The sequence below is a fragment of the Stomoxys calcitrans genome, chromosome 4, assembly GCF_963082655.1.
Source record: "Stomoxys calcitrans chromosome 4, idStoCalc2.1, whole genome shotgun sequence".
Lineage (NCBI taxonomy): Eukaryota > Metazoa > Arthropoda > Insecta > Diptera > Muscidae > Stomoxys > Stomoxys calcitrans.
In genome coordinates this window covers 175,573,996-175,588,799 of record NC_081555.1, presented here as the reverse complement: position 1 = coordinate 175,588,799, position 14,804 = coordinate 175,573,996, and the positions used below count along the sequence as shown (strand labels likewise).

At 36.5% G+C, this 14,804-nt stretch overlaps 1 protein-coding gene across 3 annotated transcripts in view; it reads left to right on the top strand.

The window, feature by feature from the left end:
* The window catches only part of LOC106085674 (box A-binding factor), a 393,172-nt gene that overhangs the window by 39,745 nt on the left and 338,623 nt on the right, over window positions 1-14,804 (top strand). The window lies entirely within an intron of this gene.

Here is a 14,804-nt window from a genome sequence, read left to right as displayed (position 1 = left end):
TTAGTGTTATCAATTTCGTCTGTCAATGGTTAACTTATTTCGTTTAACTTAGCACATTTTTATACCCTACACCACTACTGGGTATTATAACTTAGTGAATTGGTTTGTAACACCCAAAAGTATGAGAGATAGACCCATAGACCGATCGACTTAGATTCACTTTCTGATTCAATTTAGAAATGTTGGTCTGTCTGTCTGTCCCTTGGCCTGTCTGACCGTCTGTCGATGTTAATTGGTGTACGAAGTACAGGTCGCAGTTTTCATCCGATCGTCTTCAAATTTGGTACAGGTTTGTTTTTCGGCCTAGAGACAAAGCTTATTGAAATTGGAAAAAATCGGTTCAGATCTGGATATAGCTCCCATGTATATGTTCGTCCCATTTCCAGTAATATTGCAATAAAATGGTCATTTGCTAACCGATTCTCACGAAATTTTGCAGGCATGATTTTTTTTACAACTGTCGACATTACTGGTGACTTTCATGGAAATCGGTTCAGATTTGGATATAGCTCTCATTTATATATATCGCCCGATTTTCACTCCTAGAGCCACTGCAAGCATATTTATTGACCAGTCCTGCCAAAATATTGCACATCGCTTTCCTCGATGACTACCACAATGCACATAGAGTTTAGTCAAAATCGGTTCAGATTTAGGTATAGCTCCCATATATATGCTCGTCCGATTTCCAGTAATATTGCAATAAAATGGTAATTTCTTAACCGATTTTCTCGAAATTTGACAGGAGAGATTTTCTTATGACTCTCAATATTACTGGTGAATTTAATGGAAATCGGTTCAGATTTAGATATAGCTCTCATATGTATATATCGCCCGATTTTCACTCCTAGAGCCACTGCAAGCATATTTATTGACCAGTCTTGCCAAAATATTGCACATCGCTTTCCTCGATGACTAATTTAGCAGGAACGCTTTTCTTATGACTCTTAATGTTACTGGTGAATTTCATAGAAATCGGCCCAAATTTAGATATAGCTGTCATATATGTATATCGCCCGATTTTCACTTTAAGAGCCACTGCAAGCGCATTTATTGACCAATCTTGCCAAAATTTTGCACAACGCTTTCCTCGACGACTACCACATTATCTGAGAAGTCTGCTCGGAATCGGTTCAGAATTAGATATAGTTCCCTTATATAAGTTCGTCAGATTTTTGGTTATTTGCCATAATGTTGTCATTTGTCAACCGTAGTTTTTACAGTTTGAATATATTTGCTCGCCATCATATTTACTCGGTCCATCAAAATTGGTTCGGAATTGGATATAGGTCCCACATTGTACTTATAGGGTAGGTGTAGGGTATTATACAGTCGGCACCGCCCTAATTTTGCCCTTCCTTATTGGTTTTTGTATTGATTTTATAATTCAAAAATTCTATAAATTCCGGTGACACTGAAACTGGTTTAGTAGCAAATTTGTTTTCATCTGAATTTTTTTTTTTTGTTTATTGAGATGTGTGTTTTGCTAAATATTCTCTTTCCCACACAGATTTAAATGTATACAAATATGTTTTTTTTTTTTGACAAATTACGCAATTTTCTGAATCATCCTATGGCAGTTTTGTTTTTCTTGTTTTTGAAAACCCAGTCAAGACATCACATTTCAAACCACAAGGTGGCCAAGACTTTCCCAGCCATGGCAGTTAAGTCATTGAAACTGAATAGGCAGTATCACTGGGATTTTAATGGAAATTTCGCCTTTTCCACGGGTATTAATTAATTGCTTCCTTAAGTGAAGTAAAGGTGTAATCAAATGAAAGGCAATGCAATACAATGCCATGAGAAAGTAAACCACCTCCCTCGTCAGCAATAACAACAAAACAAAATTGGTTGGGGAATTTGTTTTTTTTTTTTTTGTTATTATTATTATTTAAAATGTACTTGATTAAATATGCAATACTTAAAACAACAACGAAAAAATTACGTATTTTTACAATTTTAAAACAATGCATAATTAATGTTAACGCTAACTTTGCTGGACTTTAAACTAATGGCTGTTACATGATGCTGTATTTTTTAAACAACACAACGATTTGTAATAAACTTGAAATTTTAATTAATTGCTTAGTTTAGAAAAGGGAAAAATACAATATTTAATACATTTGTAATTTCCAAGAATGTGTTCTCTGAGCGTAATTTCCTATTTCTTAAAGCAGTTTAATTATAGTATGGCTATTTCGCTGAACTTGGTAGTAATTGGTTGATCCGAATTGTAATGAATAATAAAATAATATTGGGTTGCCCAAAAAGAAATTGCGGATTTTTTAAAAGAAAGTAAATGCATTTTTAATAAAACTTAGAATGAACTTTAATCAAATATACTTTTTTTACACTTTTTTTCTAAAGCAAGCTAAAAGTAACAGCTGATAACTGACAGTAGAAAGAATGCAATTACGGAGTCACAAGCTGTGAAAAAATTTGTCAACGCCGACTGTATGAAAAATCCGCAATTACTTTTTGGGCAACCAAATAGGTTTATCATAATTGTTACTAAAGATATTCGTTGGTTTTATAGTATGGAAAGGTTACTAACAACACTCAGAAAAATGCTTATCCTAAATATGAGTTCATTACATAATACACTTTAGTTCATGATCTTTACTCACGTTTAATTAAAATTTCGAAAGGGGTTACAAAATTAACTTAGTACAAATAAAACATACTTTTCATGAGTATAGATGAAATAGTTAAAAACTCAGGTGGTGTTAGTTATTTTTACTTATTTTATTTTGGAATAAGCAAGCACTTTACCACGCATGGGTAAGGGCATATTATCGTCGACGATACCTCTTCTGAAACTTATTACTGAATGAACTTTACTTTACTATAATTGGCTATGGCAGAATATTTGTTCCTCTAGCCGAACGTAGAATAGCGTTCCAAACGCCTCGATATTCTGCGCTCATTTTAAAATCTCTGACACCAAGTTTCGAGGTGTCTCCCACAACTTGATCTTTCGTTTAGCTTCAAAAGACTTCTTGGTTGGAGCTTCTTCATCCATTCTGACAACATGACCTAGCCAACGCAGCCGTTGTATTTTGATGCGTGTAACTTGGGTACCCACCACCATGGATCCCGCTAAAAATTTAACCTTATTAACTGAGTTTGTATTTGAATTATATTGGTCTGAAGAAGTCATGTGGGGATATCGGTACTTAGGGGGCCTACATTACCATATTGACCGATTGGGATAAAACTTGGAACCAATGTTGTAATTCATAAGATTCATAAGATTTTTGGATCTTGACATCTTGAGCTTCGAGAGGGCGCAATTCCACCAAAGGAGATAGGTGGAAATTTTGCATAAAGTGTTTTTTTTTAATTCCAACAACTTTGTCAACTATGGTCTAAATCAATCCATATCCTGATATAGCCGCCATATAAACCGATCTCCCGATTAGACTTCTTGGGCTCCTATAAGGCGCAATTCTTATCCAATATGGTAAATGTCGTTTTTGTACGACTTCCAAGTATTGTTCCAAGTTTGGTCTAAATCGGTATATAACCTGATATAGCTGCCATAAAAAGCGATCTCCCTGTTTGATTTTTTGAGCCTCTGGAGGGTGCAATTATTACTCGATTTGCCTGATATTTTGGAGGTGATGTTTTTCTATGACTGAAAAAGGCATTCAAAGAAATTGACAAATGCGATCCATGGTGGAGGGTATATAAGATTCGGCCCGGCCGAACTTAGTATGCCTTTACTTCTTCTGAATTATTTTGGCTATATTCAAATCTCCTCTCATCATACTTGCAGTCTGATCAAGAAAGTTGTAGCTTAATATAAACGCAATCATATTTCATATGTCAAAGTGGATCATATTCGTATATCACAAACCAGCTGTGAATATTCCCTCTCCTTCCTGTACTAAATAAAATTACATATGTTCACATTTGGTTTCCCCCTTTCCCTCTGTGAGACTGCAGTTACGATCTGTATTCGCTTTCTTTTCCTTCTCATCTTTGGATAAAAAAATATTTTGGTTTGTTTTGTTTTCTTTGGTTTGGGTTTCTTCTTTTTACGAAGTCTTCCGGTGATTATGACTATGATGATGAGAGTTGTGTTTTTTCAAAGAGTAAAAAAAATCCCAAATAACATAAATATTTAATATGGGGAATAACGAGTTTAGAGGTGTTCAATAAGACAACAACAACAACAATAACAACTGCAACAGCAAAACCAACAATTATAAAACCGCCAAGCAATTATATAGAAAAGCTTTTAAAAGCCCATAAAAGAGCATTCGAACTCAAAACAAAAAGAAATATAAATTTTTTCGGAGGAAGATAAGACAAGCAGCGACCGGCTATGCCATCATTCATTTCGGTGTTCCTCCTCCATAGTATCTGCAAACTGGGCGGAAGAAATCAAAGCAGACATCCGAGAGAAAAAGAAAGAAAGAACCATGACGATGATGATCAAACACTTCAAATGGAATTCAAAATCTTCGGCCGGAGAAGAAAACATCAAAAAATCAAACAGAAAACGAAAGTTTTTCTTTGTTTATCTGGTGAAAATGCAAATATTTTTAGATAATAAAAGAAATTATGACTAGGCTAAAAAGAAGACTCGTATTCCGATGAGTTGCATCTTGGATTTTTAAAACTTTCAATTTCCAACTTAAGCTTAGTTTAAGTTTTTTCCTCAAATTTTAGAGTTGATTGAATCCAAACCATCGTTTAATTCTTAAATTTTTTTCTGAAGTTTTACGTCCAATCCTTTGCAGAGTTTTTCTTTGCCTTGCCACAATTTCGAATTGGATTTTAATGGCATTTTCTTGGTAAACCATTACTGTCATCATGTGTTTTTTGTTTTTATTTCAAACATTTCGGTCTAGTTTGCCAAAACAAAACAAAAACTTTATTTTGTGAATTTAACTGGGAATGACCACCATGGACTCTTCAATGCCTTTCAATTTCTAAAATTTTTTTGTGGGTCTTCCATAAAAAAACCCGATTTGGCGAAATACAGAATGCGACCGAAAATTGCAATCGTCGCTGTTTTTTTTTTTTTTTTTTTTTTTTTGGTTGCCATAGATGAATGATGCTGTTCGTTGAAAGTAAAGAAGTATCCAGTTTAATGCAATTTCAATGTTGCATCATTATTGAATGAGAATAGTTAAACCAAGAATGGCAAAAAAATATAGGACTCTAAATGTTTGCACTAAATTTGGTTTTTAAAGAAAATTTCATAGAAATGTTGTCTTCTTAGAAGTTTATATTCTCTTCAGAAAAAAATCTGTAAGAAACTGAATACGGCCGTTTATCTTTAAAGATAATTTCTAGAAATGTTTATCTTTAAAAAAATTTTTGGAAAATTTTTTGTTAAAAACTTTGTTTTCAAAGAACAATCCGTAGCAAATTTGCTTTTAAGGTGAATTTTTCCTTTGACGATAATTCCTAAAACGCTTTAATATGTGCACATATTCAGACACAAGAATGGTCGATATTAATAAGGGATCTTCTGTTTATTGCCGCAAAGCGACACCACTTAGTAGAGAAGGTTACAATGCTGATTACTAAATACTAAATTTCCCATGAATATTTTATTAAGGAACATGGGATACTTCTCTCATATCAATGAGTGCAGTCTGATTAAAGCCTAAGCTTAATGATAAGGGGTTTCCTTTTTTATGCCGAGTTCAAATGGCGTGCCGCTTAGCGACACCACTTGGTAGAGAAGTTTTAACATGACAGGATTGCTCACAAATGTGGCCAGCATTAGTAAGGGGATAACCACAGTTGAAAATTTTTCTGATTTCACAGCGGGATTTGAACCCAGGCGTTCGGGGTCACAAGCGTACAAGCTAACCTTTGTGTCATGGTGGCCTCCAATGCTGATTACCTATGGTAAAAAAAGAAAGATTTTTCGTAAATTTCGTGGATCAGTTTGCATCAATGGAGAGTATCAATGTCATATCAACCACGAGCTCTATGGCTACGTTAGTATAGTTAAACGTATAAAAATACAAAGGTTGCGTTGGCTAGGTGATGTTGTCAGAATGAATAAAGAAGCTCTAGCGAAGACATCTTTTGAAGGCAATCACGGTGGCACCCGCAAATTGGGACGACCAAAAGAGCCCGTTGGAAGGATCGAGTGGTGAAAGACATCTTGAAACTTGGTGTCAGAGATTTTAGATGAAGTGCAGAAGATCGAAATGCTTGGAACGCTATTCTAAGTTCGAATAGTGGGACAAATGTTTGTCATAGCCAAGTAAAATAGTAGAAGTAAATAACTGGCAGTGTCAGCAGCACAAAGAAGGTAAACTACCGCTAACAATTTTTCGGATGTTCACGCCGGGATTTGAACCCAGGCGTTCAGCATCAGAGACGGACAAGCCAACCACTGAGCTATGGGGGCCTCATTGAACTTAAACCTGAATCGGACAGCACTCATTGATATGATTAAACTTAAGGTACCCCGCTGTTCCTTAATGGAATGCTAATGGGCAAATTAGATTTTTGTTGTCGATTTTGACTATTGGGTTGCCCAAAAAGTAATTGCGGATTTTTTAAAAGAAAGTAAATGCATTTTTAATAAAACTTAGAATGAACTTTAATCAAATATACTTTTTTTACACTTTTTTTCTAAAGCAAGCTAAAAGTAACAGCTGATAACTGACAGAAGAAAGAATGCAAGTACAGAGTCACAAGCTGTGAAAAAATTTGTCAACGCCGACTATATGAAAAATCCGCAATTACTTTTTGGGCAACCCAATACATTGGTTGACAAAAGTGCACCAACATACAAATGTTATCAGAAAAACAACAAATATTCCTAAATGTACCATATTTTTTAACCCCCGATATATTGACCTAAGATCCTATAAAGTATATATATTCTTGATCGTCGCGACGTTCTGAGTCGATCTAGCCATGTCCGTCCGACTGTCGAAATCACGATAGAGGTCGAACGCGTAAAGCTAGCCCCATGAAATTTTGCACAGATACTTAATATCGATGTAGATCGTTGGGTATTGCAAATGGACTATATCGGTTTAGATTTAGATATGGCCCATATAAACCGATCTCCCGATTTGACTTCTTGAGACCTTAAAAGCCGCAATTTTTGTCCTATTTAGCTAAAGATTTGCACATAGTATTCTGTTATAACTTCTAACAACTGTACCAAGTACGGTCCAAATTGGTCTATAACCTGATATGGCTCCCATGTAAACCGATCTCCCGATTTGACTTTTTGAGCCCCTGGGAGCTGCAAATTTTGTCCAATTTGGCTGAAATTTTGCACATAGTGTTCTGTTATGACCTCCACCTTGCCCTAGGTTGTGCGGGCGCCTGTTAGCAGGCCCCTAAAGTTAGTCACCATGGTGTTTAGAAAACTTCTTTGGGGCTGCCAAATCTTCCTTTATGGTCCAATTTCACACCATGGGGCTAAATTCCAAATCATAATTATCAAAATAATCGGTGATAACCACTATAAATTGTCCCACCCTATTCAGCATAGCAGTTACCCTGCTAAGCAGATGGGTTTCCAAGCAGATCTATTTATGGCCAGAGGGGTCTTGCTGAAGAGGCGTATGTATCAGCTCGTATGCAATCTCCCCAATTCTATATTCAGACCAAAATAGAACACAGGAGTAGATCATCCTTCTTTCGCCTACAATAAAGTTCCGAGGCCTCAATGCAATAAAGCACAAACAGAAAATGAAATAAGGCTCATAACTTTTATACAAACCAACGATAATTGGGATTTTATATCGTTTTTGGGGCTTTATTTCATTTTAAAAACTGGGACTTAATTTCATATGAAATAAGACTCCAAATTTAAAAATGAAACATGGCTTAAAAACTGATTTTTGGGAGTTCATTTCATTTTACAAACATTTAACGGAAAAAACAGCACTTTTCGAAATATTTTTCGGAAATATTTTGGGGCATTATTTCAATTTAGAATTGGGACCTTATTTCTTTGGGGTTTTATTCCATTATAGTGTTGGGAGTTTTTTCATTTCCTTGCGGCCTTATTTCATTGTTTACTTTCGGGGTCTAATTTGATTATGAAATAAAGCTCCATTTGGATTTTTATTTCGTTTCCAGTTTGGAGCTTTATTGTATTGGGGCCCTATTCCATACCGCCTAACCATAGACTAGATACTTCATAAATTTCTGGAAAATACTCAAATAGAGAAAGTTTAACACTTTTGACGACTACAAGCCCACATTTTTACGTTTGCAAGCCCTTTTCGACAGTCCTATACATTCAAAGGCTTGCCACCCATGGTATCCCTTTCCGACTTTCCGACTAGGAGGACGCTCAGAAACATGTTCTTTAAGTAGAATAGTGAAGAATCTCTCCAAAAAGTTCAATCCCAAATAAGGCTACGTAAATATGCAGAATTGTCGATTTTGGAGTGAAGATCAGCCAGAAGCATGCAAGAGCTTCTTCAATGCGATGCGAATTGTAACGTAATTGTGTATGATGAGCGCTATCGTGAGATGATATCAAACATTTTTTCCCTCAATTTTTCCGAATTTTATGTGCTTTTTGAAAAACTTACCTATAGCTCTTAAAAAGTCATCCTTTACAAGCGACTGATACAGTGCTATGACCGTTGGCCCCAAACAAATACGCCCCAAATTAAAAAAGAAATTGAACCCAAATTCGGAGTGGTTTTTCATTACGAAAAATGACCCCAAAACAAATACAAATCAAAGTAAGAAAAAAAATGTTAAACGCTTAGGAGCGCCGAAGAGTAGATAAGGAACCCCAGCATGTTGATGCCATATTTTTACATCAGATTCCTACTCTTCTCCCGAATACTTTTCACGTGATACCCATATTGTCGCTATTGGTAAACATGCCCGCTTTGTGTGGGGCGTTCCCCCTTGAGCAAAATTTTTAAAAATTTGTGGTTTTTCGATTGTGGTAAGATTGCAAACAAAATTTCGTTACAATTGGTACAGCGGATTGAAGTACCCTTGGCACTAAACTCTATGTTATGCTAATTTCAGGAAAATCTGTTCAGTCGTTTTTGAATCTTTACGAAACAAACAATGAAAACAAGTAAGAATGGACTAAAGTCGGGCAAAGCCGACCTTTTGATACTCTATACAACATTGGGCATTCAAGCTTAAATTCATAAAGAAGACACTGTGCAAAATTTTGAGAAAGTCTGTAAAGAAATACGCTGACAAGGATCTTAAAGTTAAAAGTTTGTGATAGAAATTAATGAGAGATAAATCTAAAATTGAACTGATTTTTATGATTCGAAACCGGGAAGTATAAGGAAGTCATTTCAGTCAAATTTCCAGAGAATCGGTTAACAAGTGACCACGTTATTGCAATATTAGTCCAAATGAGAGCTATATCCAAATCTAAAACGATTCCGGCCAAAATCCCGAGATATTCTGGGAGCTGAAAAGGAAGCATTTTGCAAAATTTTGAGAATATTGGTATTTATCAATAGACTCTACAAGTGTAAATCGGGAGATACATTAATATGGCAGCTATATCTTAGGAGGCCACCGTAGCGCAGAGGCAAACATGTCTATCTATGAAGCTTAACGCATGGGTTCGAATCCTAGCGAGACCACAAGAAAAAAATATACAGCAGTGGTTTTTGCCTCCTAATGCTGGCAACAGTTGTGAGGTACTATGCCATGTAAACTTCTCTCCAAAGAGATGTGGCACTGCGGCACGCCGTTCGGTCTTGACTGTAAAAAGGAGTCCCCTTAACTTGAATCGGAATGCACTCAATGATATTTGAGAAGTTTGCCCCTGTTCCTTAGTGGAATGTTGGAATGGACAAAATTTGCAAAAATTTGCAATTTGCATATCTTAATCTAAACCAATTTCGAAATTCACCAGTAATGTCAAGAGTCATAGGGAAATCCCCAGTGCAAAATTTCGCCTAATTTCAGTAGGCTTCGTCTCTAGTCCAAATAGATGCCTGTGCCAAATTTGAAGACGATCGGATGAAAACTGCGATCTGTAATTTGTTTACAAATAAGAATGGACAGATAGGCAGATAAACGGATAGACATACGGACGGATCGAACCAGAAACTGATTCTGGGTCGATCGACATACTTATCAATGTATGTAGCTCTCTTCCATCTGGAAGTTTTCAATAAATGATTTAAATTATAATACCCTATACCACACTAGTGGTGTAGGGTATACAAACTCAACACTTTGAGTTTTGGGAATAAAATTTTTTCTGCAGCGAATATTTCATGGTCATATCCTTAACTTTTGATATACGACCGATGATATCTATGCTTCACTTCAGATACCACCAAAAGTATAAAAGGATTTTTTGATGTATAAAATCTGTACGTCCAATGGTCTCAATAAAAAAATGGTTTACTTTTTCCCCATTTCGATATCCATTTTTGAGTTGGTCAGGCAAAAAAAGAATTTTTTAAAATCACTTTCCTTTGTTTTACTGCAGTGTTTATGGGCCAAAAAGGCGTCAATAGATACACAAAAAAAAAGGAAAACACAACAACAGCTTAAAAACTTTTTAATTTAATTTCAAATAGGACAATATCAACAACAAAAAGAACCATTGACAATAAAACAAAAAAAAAAAACTTTTCCTGATTGATGTAGTGTTCGTTCGCTGGTTCACAGGTTTCGTCCTATAATCCATTAAGTGTTTTTGGTTGGCAATTGTGTAGTTGTTGTTGGTTTTATTATTGCTGTTGCTGTTGCTGCTGCTAGAGAAACCTTTACTAAAAGCTTTTGTAAAAGGTTCAAAGGATGGCCTAGTGTGGAAATTGTTCAATGGGGGCAAAGAGGTCAAACGTCTCGTCTCCGCATGCTTTTATCGCCCAACAAGGAGTGTTTAATCCTGTTGCGAGTTTTTGTTTCATTCTATTTTTTTGCTGTGTTGTTTTTGTTATAAAAAATAAATAAATGATTTTAATCTGTTTTACTGTTCTTTTTTTTTGTTTTCTTCTTCTGTGATGTTGTTGTGAATAAATGTTTACATATAATTGGGTTACGTGACCAATTAGTGGAAAAAAATTGTTATCTTTGTCCTGAATATTCAATGGACTTTGCGATAAAAACAAAAACAACTGATCCTGTGAGTGTTTGGCTTGATGATGACTATGATGATGTAAGCCAATATTGAATATTTGCCATTCAATAGATAATAAATTCACTTGTTTTAAGCACGCAGACCTGAGCCATGACATAGTGAAGTATGTGCGAAGATATATGAAAAATATTAAAAATCATTTAAAAACTAAAATTATGGACTCGAAGCTAAAGGGTAAATATTAAATAAAACCAATAAGGAGAGGCAAAAGTCGGGCGATGCCGACTTTATAATACCCTACACCTACCCTTTAAATACAAAAGTAGGACTATATCTAATTCTGAACCAATTTTGATAGACCTTGGCTGATGTATTCAGATAGGTTATTAAAATTACTGTATCAAAATTCGAGCAAAGCAAATATGTACAAAATATAATAACTACGGTTGACAAATGACGGGAGCTATATCTAAATCTGAACCGATTTCGATCAAACTTTATGGATATTGTGGAATTCGTCGAGGAAAGCGTTGTACAAAATTTTGGGAGGATTGGTCAATAAATGCGCTTGCAGTGGGTCTAGGAGTGAAAATCAGGCGATATATATTTCTGTGAGCTATACCTAAATCTAAACAGATTTCTATGAAATTCACCAGTAATAGTCATGAAAAAATCCTTCCTGCAAAATTTCGAGAGATTCGGTTAACTAATGACCATTTTATTGCTGTATTACTGCAAATCGGACGAACATATATATGGGAGCTATATCTAAATCTGAACCGATTTCTATAAAATTCATCAGTAAAATTGAGGATCATAAGGAAATCCTTCCTACCAAATTTCAAGAGAATCGGTCAACAAATGACCATTTTATTGACGGTTCGTCGTCAGATTTTGGGTAATTGCTATAATGTTGTCATTTGTCAACCTCAGTTTTTATAGTTTGAACATATTTGCTCGCCGAGGTCCATCAAAAATGGTTCAGAATTGTATAAAGGTCCCACATTGTACGTATAGGGTAGGTGTAGGGTATTTTACAGTCGGCACCGCCCGACTTTTGCCGTTCCTTACTGGTTTAAGTTTCATTTATAGGCAGGCAAAGCGTAATGGATAAGAACCGATTCAAGCCATACTTGGCTTAGATGGTGGAGACCAAAGCAGATGCCATTGTGTATTTCAGCCAAATCGGACAAGAATTGCGCCCTATAGGGGCTTAAAAAGTGAAATCGGGAGATTTATATGGGAGCTATATCAGGTTTTGAACCGATTCAGACCATATACGACACGCATGCTTAAGGTTATGGAGAAAGTCACTGTGCAAAATTTCAGCCAAATCGGATAAGAATTACGCCCTCTAGAGGGTCAAGATATATAATCGGGAAATCGGTTTATATGGGAGCTATATCAGGTTTTGGACCGGTTCAGACCATACTTAGCACATCTGTTGAAAGTCATAGAAAACGTCATTGTACAAAATTTCAGCCAAATTGGATAAGAATTGCGCTCTGTAGAGGCGAAAAAAGTATAATCGGGAGTTGCGTTTATATGGGAGCAATGGAGTATGGACCGATATGGCTCAATTACAATCCCAACCGGCCTACACTAATAGAAAGTATTTGTGCAAAATTTTAAGCGCCTAGTGCTACTCCTAAAGTTAGCTTAGTTTCCACAAACAGACAATAATGTTAAAAATTTTTTTATACGTGAGGTATATATAGGACTCTTTCTAGGAGAACTTAAGTTGGGATGGAAAAGAGAGTGCGGATTTTAATCCGCCCCATGCCTCTATAGACATATACCTATACCAGTAATTACTCTAAATACTAAAAGTAACCTCGAAAAATAAATTCTAAATCAGGAATTCCGCGCTGCTTAGGTTGGGCTAGGTTGAGAAGAGGGTGCGGATATTGGACACCATGGCAATATGGACATTAGGGTGGTTTTATCTCAAAGGGAAAAAATCGACGTTGATTTTTTTTTGGCGGCAGGCGCCCTTGTTTTGTTTCATATTGTTAGATTTTAAGATTTCCAAAATCTAAGCACAATTGCAAAGATGTTACCGCGTGCAGGGGCCTCAAAGTTTTGAAAATCTCGATTTTTTGGCTATTTGGCGACTTTGGGGACTTCGGCGACCCATATCTCTGAAATGGCTAAAGCTATTGCCCGTGTCATAAATCAAATTAAAGGTCATTCTCTTTTTAAATCTCAATTTTTGAAAATCTCAATTTTTTGGCTATTTGGCGACTTTGGGGACTTCGGCGACCCATATCTCTGAAATGGCTAAAGCTATTTGCCCGTGTCATAAATCAAATTAAAGGTCATTCTCTTTTTAACATTCTATGTTCAATAACGAAGAGCGTAAGTAATACTGAATTCGAGATCATAAAGCTTAAATCCCTAAAAACGTGCAAGGCAACCCTTGCGCTGATAGTCTGTCGGTCGTTTTTCTAAACCTGTTGTATGGTCCTTATGTTACACTTTTTCCCAATAGCAGTCTACCAAACTAATGAGGCGTATGTAATTATTGGTCCATTTCGAGCCTACGGCCCGTCTACATAGTGCTCAACTTCTGTGAGACTTCTCGGTATGCTCCTGGAAGTGATTGAAGTGTCACAGTTTCCTGTCCAAGATCCAGGGTATTTAACCTAATCAGATATCGAAATAGTTCTATTGAGGAAACGTGGTTCATCAAATTGGTCTACCTTCGTTTCTCATGCACAGGCAGATTCCAGTTTTCTCTGGGTTAACATTGATACCCCTAGGTCTAGGTCATCTGGAAGATCCTTTCGGCCCTTCTGCATACCTGATTCGGATCCCCTACGAAATATTATAACATAGTCTGCGTAGCGGACGGGTTCAAATCCCTCCTCAGTCAGCATTCATAATAGGTTATTTATGGTGGTCACCCATTGCAATTTTTTTTGGCAAATTTTGCCCATGAACATTCCACTGAGGAACAGGGGCAAACTTCTCACCTATCAATGAGTGCAGTCCGATTCAATTTAAGCTCAATGACAAAGGGCCTCCTTTTTATAGCCGAGACCGAAGGGCGTGCCGCAGTGCGACACCTCTTCGGAAAGAAGTTACATATTATCTCACAAATATTGTCAGCATGAGGAAGGGAAAGCCACCGCTGAAAATGTTTTCTGATGGTCTTGCCAGGATTCGAACCCGGGCGTTCAGCGTCATAGGCGGACATGCTAACCTCTGCGCTAGGGTGGTCACCCATAGGAGTGGCGATAAAATGCCCCCTTGTGGCGTGCTTTGTGTTATTTTCTCTCGTATATTTATGCGATTTGACCCACAATTTTTTCACCTGTTCCTTAGCATATGGTTTATCCAGCCTTTAAGGAACCGGTCCACCCGTTAAAGGTCTAAGGATTGGATCAGTGTGTCGGTCCGCACATTGTTAAAAGCCCCCTCGATGTCAATGTATAACGCCGGTGTGTACATCGTGGCATTGAAGGATTCTTTTATTTTATGCACAACCTCGTGCAGGGCAGTCTCAACCGACCTTTCCTTGACATAAGAGAACTTTACGTGCCGTTATTTATCGCGCGCTGTTCTATTTTCCAAGTTGCAATAAGGTTTAAATATAAGAATAGATTACATAAAGTTTTAGTGACGAATTTTGTAAAGTCTCACATGGATAATTTTCGACATGGGGTACCACAGTTTTTGTATTGTAACAGCAAATCAAAGTCTATTGTGGCAGTCGTCTTCAGGATCCCCGTACTAACATTCGGGTACTACAGTTTTTGTATTGTAACAGCAA